Source organism: Haliotis rubra, unplaced genomic scaffold (genome assembly GCF_003918875.1).
Source record: "Haliotis rubra isolate DU_JTF1 unplaced genomic scaffold, ASM391887v1 Scf1, whole genome shotgun sequence".
Taxonomy (NCBI): domain Eukaryota; kingdom Metazoa; phylum Mollusca; class Gastropoda; order Lepetellida; family Haliotidae; genus Haliotis; species Haliotis rubra.
Genome location: NW_025764891.1, coordinates 4014355 through 4021005, shown reverse-complemented (window position 1 = coordinate 4021005; position 6651 = coordinate 4014355). Strand labels below are relative to the sequence as shown.

The 6651-nt window shown below is 38.3% G+C and overlaps 1 long non-coding RNA gene across 1 annotated transcript; it reads right to left on the bottom strand.

Annotated features, from left to right (window-relative positions):
* Nucleotides 1–249: 249 nt before the first annotated feature.
* Nucleotides 250–6209, bottom strand: LOC124285433. Its single transcript, XR_006900821.1, has 6 exons — nt 6109–6209; nt 3961–4041; nt 3462–3522; nt 2722–2876; nt 1990–2087; nt 250–332 (listed from the first exon to the last, which is right to left on the bottom strand). It is a non-coding gene; the product is annotated as an uncharacterized LOC124285433 (long non-coding RNA).
* Between the last annotated feature and the right edge of the window lie 442 nt (nt 6210–6651).

The following is a 6651-nucleotide window of genomic DNA, read 5'->3' as shown; positions in this document are numbered from 1 at the left end:
CTCTTACAAAAAGCACTGGTTGCTGAAGACCAATTCTCTTGGAACAACTGGGCCGGTGGGGTAGCCTAGTGGTTAAAGCGTTGGTTTATCACGCCAAAGACCCGGGTTCGATTCCCCACATGGGTACAATGCGTGAAGCCCATTTCTGGTGTCCCCCGCTGTGATATTGCTGGAATATTGCTGAACCTGTGAAAGCTTTGTAAAACTCAACTCACTGACTCACTCACTTGGAACAGCTGACATACCTGAAGCCAGCACAATGTCCCATCTCTACCGATGCATACACCCTCTAGGCCCACACCAATGACCTTCTGTACTTGGACATACTCGACCTAAACAACATAGAAGAAAAATAGATTTGTACATTTTACTCAAACAGGAAGCTGACATCATCTGTTTCTAAAGTGAAACCACAAAGTTCATATTTCTAGGACAGGGCTCGATTTAGTGCTTTGTTACTTGCACTGGTGCAACCCAATATTACAAAGTGCAACCTAGTTATTAGCCTAACTTGCACCAAGAGCAAGTCAAGTTTGGAGACTTCAGCTGGAAAACAGAATGATGAGGAACTGACTTGGAACAGTGACTCTGATGACTGTATGAGCAGTGACTGAAGGACTTACTGTTCATGAAATTTTAGGAAGTAAGATAACTAATCTTATCAGTCCCAGATTTCCTTTGTTATAATGTTCTAAACTATCATTACCAAAACTCAAGCATCATATTTTATACAAGATTTTATATTGAGCAGCAGGTGCAACCTGTTTTTATCTGATGCAACAAGGTTTCTACCTAAAGGTTGCACTAGGTGCAAGTAGGTTTCATTTCTTTAAATCGAGCCCTGTAGGATTTGAGATGTTTCAGTTAGATACTTTGTTTTTCTTAAAACATAAGGTCATGGCCACATATTAACACAGTTACCATTAAAAATGTTAAATCAAAGGTTACATAAACCATGATCTTATTTTATCTTCCTATTATTTTATACAAGGCTTGGGCACATCTTCAGAATGAGTCCCTACTCTATTCCCAGAACGACACTCAAGTGGACACCACCAGGAAAGTGAGTGAGTGAGCTATATTCCAGCTATATAGTGGCGGCCTGTAAATAATCGAATCTGGACCAGGCAATCCAGGGATCAACAGCATGAACATCGATCTACGCAATTGGGAACCGATGACATGTGTCAACCAAGTCCTGTTAGTCGCCTTTTATGACAAGCATGGGTTACTGAAGATCAATTCTAACCCGAATCTTCACGGGTACCACCAGGAAAGAGGAAATGAGGAAGGCCAAGAACAAAATGGTGAAGGACAGTAACTTTCAAGTTAAACGAGATGGAAAATCAGTATCAGCAGATTAACGTCAGTCAGTCAGTCAGTCAGTCAGTCAGTAAGTAAGTACAACAAGATACTAAAACAACAATCAGAGGCCCAGATAAGCTGCGTATCCGGGTAAAATATGCATAGAAAATTTCCAATTACGCATTGAAAAATAATTGTTGCGTACCAATTATGCATTTAAAATGTTAGATATGCAAAAAGTTTAAAACAAATGCGTACGGAATATATTTATAAAAATCGCTTGCGTAATGAAAAAGACATCAATTGCTATCAAGTTGTACTGTTAGTATAGGACTAGTGTTGTACTGTCAGTATCGGATAAGTGATTTTTTTATGAAATCATTTCCATTATATTTAAGTTGGTTTGATTAGGTATGATATAAGGCAGGACATACCTGCTTAGTGTACTTACTCAATGACGTAATACTTAGGTGAGTAAAATGACCGAAATACCCACATGTTTGAAAGCAGTGGGTAACGAAAAATGAAATACCCACTCAACATTCATAATACCCACTGAAAACATCATAAATGGCAAATTGAAAACAAGCTATTTCTTTGTTTCATGATTTTGGCCCTTCGTTCAGGTAAGCTGAAAGCACAAACCATTCAAAAGACAGTATCTCCTGAGATTAATCAACTCACTGCTTCACGGAACACTTCATCCAACTTGTCAATGATATGGAAGTCGCCATTAGTTCCCTCCCCAACATCACTGCTGGAATCGTAATCGGAGCTCTTCACTGCACAAAAGACAAAACAAAATCTGTCATTAATAAAGCCTCAATCAAGTATACAGCTAGTAAAGTAAGCAAACTGTTCGGTGCATATGTCATGGCAGGTTGTATGATAAAACTCAATCAAACAAGTCACAAAGTATGTGTGAGTGAGTGAGTGAGTGAGTGAGCGAGTGAGTGAGTGAGTGAGTGAGTGAGTGAGTGAGTGAGTGAGTGAGTGAGTGAGTGAGTGAGTGAGTGAGTGAGTGAGTGAGTGAGTGAGTGAGTGAGTGAGTGAGTGAGTGAGTGAGTGAGTGAGTGAGTGAGTGAGTGGTTTTACTCTGCTTTTAGAAATAATCTAGCAATATCATGGCAAGGGACACTAGAAATGGATTTCACAATTGTACCCATGTGGGGAATCAAACCCAGGTCTTTCGTGTGACAAGCGAACACTTTAACCACTAGGCTACCCCACCACCCACCTGTACACAGGAGCTATTCAATTCTTTCATACGATGTAGGTTCCTGGGGACCTATTCTAACCCAGAATCAAACTGTTTATTAAAAGTTATTAGTGATATCATAATATATGAAAAAGTTAAATTTTCTGTCCAGTGACTTGAAGAGTGAAATATTGCTGAACAAGAATCAATACACATACATGATCCCGCTTTGTCGTATCGGAGTTGTCTCCCCCTGTTCTCATCTCCAATGGAGACTGATTTCTGGAGGATAAGATTTTCTGATGTCACGTTCCTTGTTCTCAGTAGATGACGAGGTGTGTCCTTGTTTTGAGTTAGTCGAGGTCCATGTTCCCTTGGTAAAGAACATATTTTGTGAATGAGTGAGTGAGTGAGCTATTTTATCACAGATTTGACTTGTATCATGGTGTGTCAGTACCATGTGAGAGGAAAGTCTGACAACAATCCACAATAACCCAAAATCCACAAGATCACAATTTGAAGATTTTTAAACTACCATCAAGTTATTGAAAACCATCTTGGACTAGAATACTGCAACGCTTTGTATGGTTAATATTTTTTCATTGTTTAACACCACACACAGCAATATTCTAGCTATATGCAGCGTATGAAATAAGGCCTGTCTGACCACCCAAGACAGGCTAGTTTTCTGACGGACGGTCTAAATTTACAGCTAGCCAGGCCAATGATCTGGTTCAAAATTTAGATAACATGTTCCATGCATCTGAGTAACTATCTTTGGATTGTCTGGTCTGGTTAGATCCATTTTGGGCTGGTAACATTTTGAAGGTACCGGCCCCAATGTCTGGTTGCGTTTTTCATACACTGCTATATGGCAGTCATGGTTAGCATAACAGAATGCAACCATGATCGTAAATCGTAAATGTTTTAATTGAAAACATTTTAATATTGGTCTTACCGTTTATTTGAATTGAATGTGGTTTGTCTCAGGCTGCTGTCAAAATCTTCAAATATTTCGACTGAAAAGAAAAAAACCCTTTTATATAATTGTTCAAAACAGTCCTGTACTGTATGCTCAGTAAAAATGCACTCATTTTCAAAGTGAACTAAATATGTCAAGATCAAAACTGAAACTAACCACTTTGATATGTTATCACATTCCCAGTTGATAAAAACTATAAAAACAACAAACATTTGTGGTCACAAAACAAGAAAACGGATGACTGTTCTCCATGCTCACAGTCTGTAAGACAGTGTGAACCTTTGTTACACGATCATAATAACATTCATACACCTTGATTATATATTTTTGGGGGTCCAGGGAACTCAAGGTCTTGAATTGCACAGGTTTAATCTTGTGATTTTGTATTTATGTTTTTTAAGGAAAGTAAATAAAACATAATGATCATACAAAAACTATGTTCAGTATTTGAATATCACATAAACACTGAACTCACGGTCTTTGACTTCATTATGGTCAAAATGCTGCAATCCCTGCAATCTCTTGTCACTGCCAGAGTCCGCCCCACACAATGTGACTGTAACAAAGACGACTGTAATTTCACTGGGTTGACTCGAACGCATATCATTTACAATCATTACTCGCAGGAAGACTCTGAACGTTCTAGCCAAGTACCAAACCACCCCAACACACTTAAAACAGACAAGTTCTTTAACAACAAGCAATCATCCCTGCATATACAAAGTGTGAGAGGTCCCACACCCCACATTATGTAATCTTTTACTCCTCCATAGTGAAGAGTACAGAAAGAGAAGACAACATTTATGCAGTTATTTTCAGGATTTTGACTTTCATGCATATTAGAGCTGATATCACGTTTTCTTGATCAGCCAAATGCTAAAGTCACAATGGGACACTGGAACACACCTTTGTGCATCATGGTGAAGTATTTTATGCACAGAGTGGAAAACTCAATCAAGTCCCTTTGTGATAAGGGGAAAGTCAGTATAGGAGATCAATTATTTTTCTGACCTAAACAAGTGCTCAGTTCTTGTTGCTTTTTATATTAAAAACATAAAAATAAAATATAACTGTATTCTTTAGACACTTCACTAAGGACCTCGTTTACATTAGGTAAGATTATTTTTTATCATCTAATGGAGGGTGTTATCGGTGCAATAAAGCAATCTGATAAACTTGGTATCATAATCTGATATTATAACTATGCAAATAACGTCAATCCACGAACTACTTTCTCAAAACTCCATACATGCCGTGCGAATCCTAAAACGTGAACATTTCATTGATGACGTCGTCGCGAGTTTACATTGTGTCGACGAGTTTGTAAACAAACATGGCTGCCCCCATTATCAAAATTGGTGATTCTGTAGAATTGATGACAGAGGTTCTGGAGTCGTTACTGCAGTAATTGACTTTGGAAAACATGAAACGGAGAACTTCGTTCAACTTGAAGGTACGGATTATGAGGCACGAGTGACAGGCTATCGTCTAAGAAAGGTACCAATCAAGGATTTCGATCTATCGAACACAACGACGAATCGATTCCTTCAGGTATCAGAAACTGATATTGATGAAGTGATTACCCGCAATGAAAATAGAAACAATACCAAGAAAACCCTGCCTGATTTTGTTGTTCTTTTTTGACAGAAAGATCTTATTTTAGGCATGAGTTGTTTGCACTGTATTAGCAACTAGTCACAACCATATGCAGCCGTCATGAACGACCTTCACCTTGGTGTACGGCTAAGTATTCTTACGCGAATGCTCGATTCTCTTCATATATAAATTCATGTTTGATTTGCTTCTCTTTTAGAGTAATTTTAAGAATGACATTACATGATAAGGAGATTATTAACCGAGTGTGTTTCTGTATCATTAATATTATAATACATAATACCATTTTTATTCCTAATATATGATATCAATGATATGGAAACACACTCGGTTAATAATCTCTATTTCCCCAAAAATGGAATCCATGTTGTCAGCTCATAGGTTTTTGTACATCATACTTTGTCAGACGACAGGGCTCACTCAGGTCATAACAAGGGGTGTTGCATCACACAGACATTGTAAATTTTGATGAGTGATGTCTTGTGTTTAGGATATACTTATTTGTTTAAGTTATTGACATGTTTTATAGTTGTTAAACTTAATGTGATTAGAAAGACAACAACAAATATTTCTTAAAGTGTGTGAAAACCCAAAACATGATATGTCTAAATTTACTGTCAATCATAGCGAGTGCTGTATAATTTGTCTATACGAATAACATGTCTTTTCATTAACTTTAAACGTCTTTAGTCGGAATTCCATTAATGAAGAGCATTGCATGGTGTGGAGGGCGAAATTGCTCAGTAAGTTATCAGCTGGTCATGAATAATAGATTCGGTTCGGCTAAGCACCACGGCAATGGCAAACATGTAATACTATAAGAGACTAAACAGCGGTATCATGACAAAGGGTCGTAGTTAGGGTATTTCACCCCAAAAATAGACGACTACTGGGCTTGTCACGAAAACTGTGACCCTTTTGTGGCTTCACATCCCCCGCCACGACTTCAGTGCAAAAATACACTGAAAACGTTTACAAACACATTTTGAAAAATCGAGTGTATCCAAACCCTTTTGTAGCGTTATTTTCCCAACATTTCTGTCAACATTTTGCACGTAGCCCTCGAATACATCGCCTTCAATGACTTCCAGGCGAACACGATTTCCCACCACTCCGTCCATCTTTCTAAGGGAGGTAACTTTTACAACTTTAGAGAGCAATTTATTAAACCAATACATTTGTAGGGACCGTTCATAAGTTATGGTCTGGGGGTGGGGTTTGGTGGTGATTTTTATGGACAAGCATGTACAATATGAATGACCACCCCACATCCCCCCAAATGTATTTACACACTAAGTGAAACCATGCATACACACTCTGCATGTCATGTACAAATCAAATACCCCCACCTATAGTTTTTAAGCAATTTTATTGAATATACTGTGTACAAAATTAATGCCCCGCCACCCCCTCCCGCCCCCTCTCTCTCCCTCTACGGATTTTTCACGATATTTTGGACAACTCAAGAGTGCGTTGTACCCATCTTATATTTCGTTAGTACAAAAAGGACATGATCTATCAGCAAATGGGATTTGCACTTTGCATAAGCATG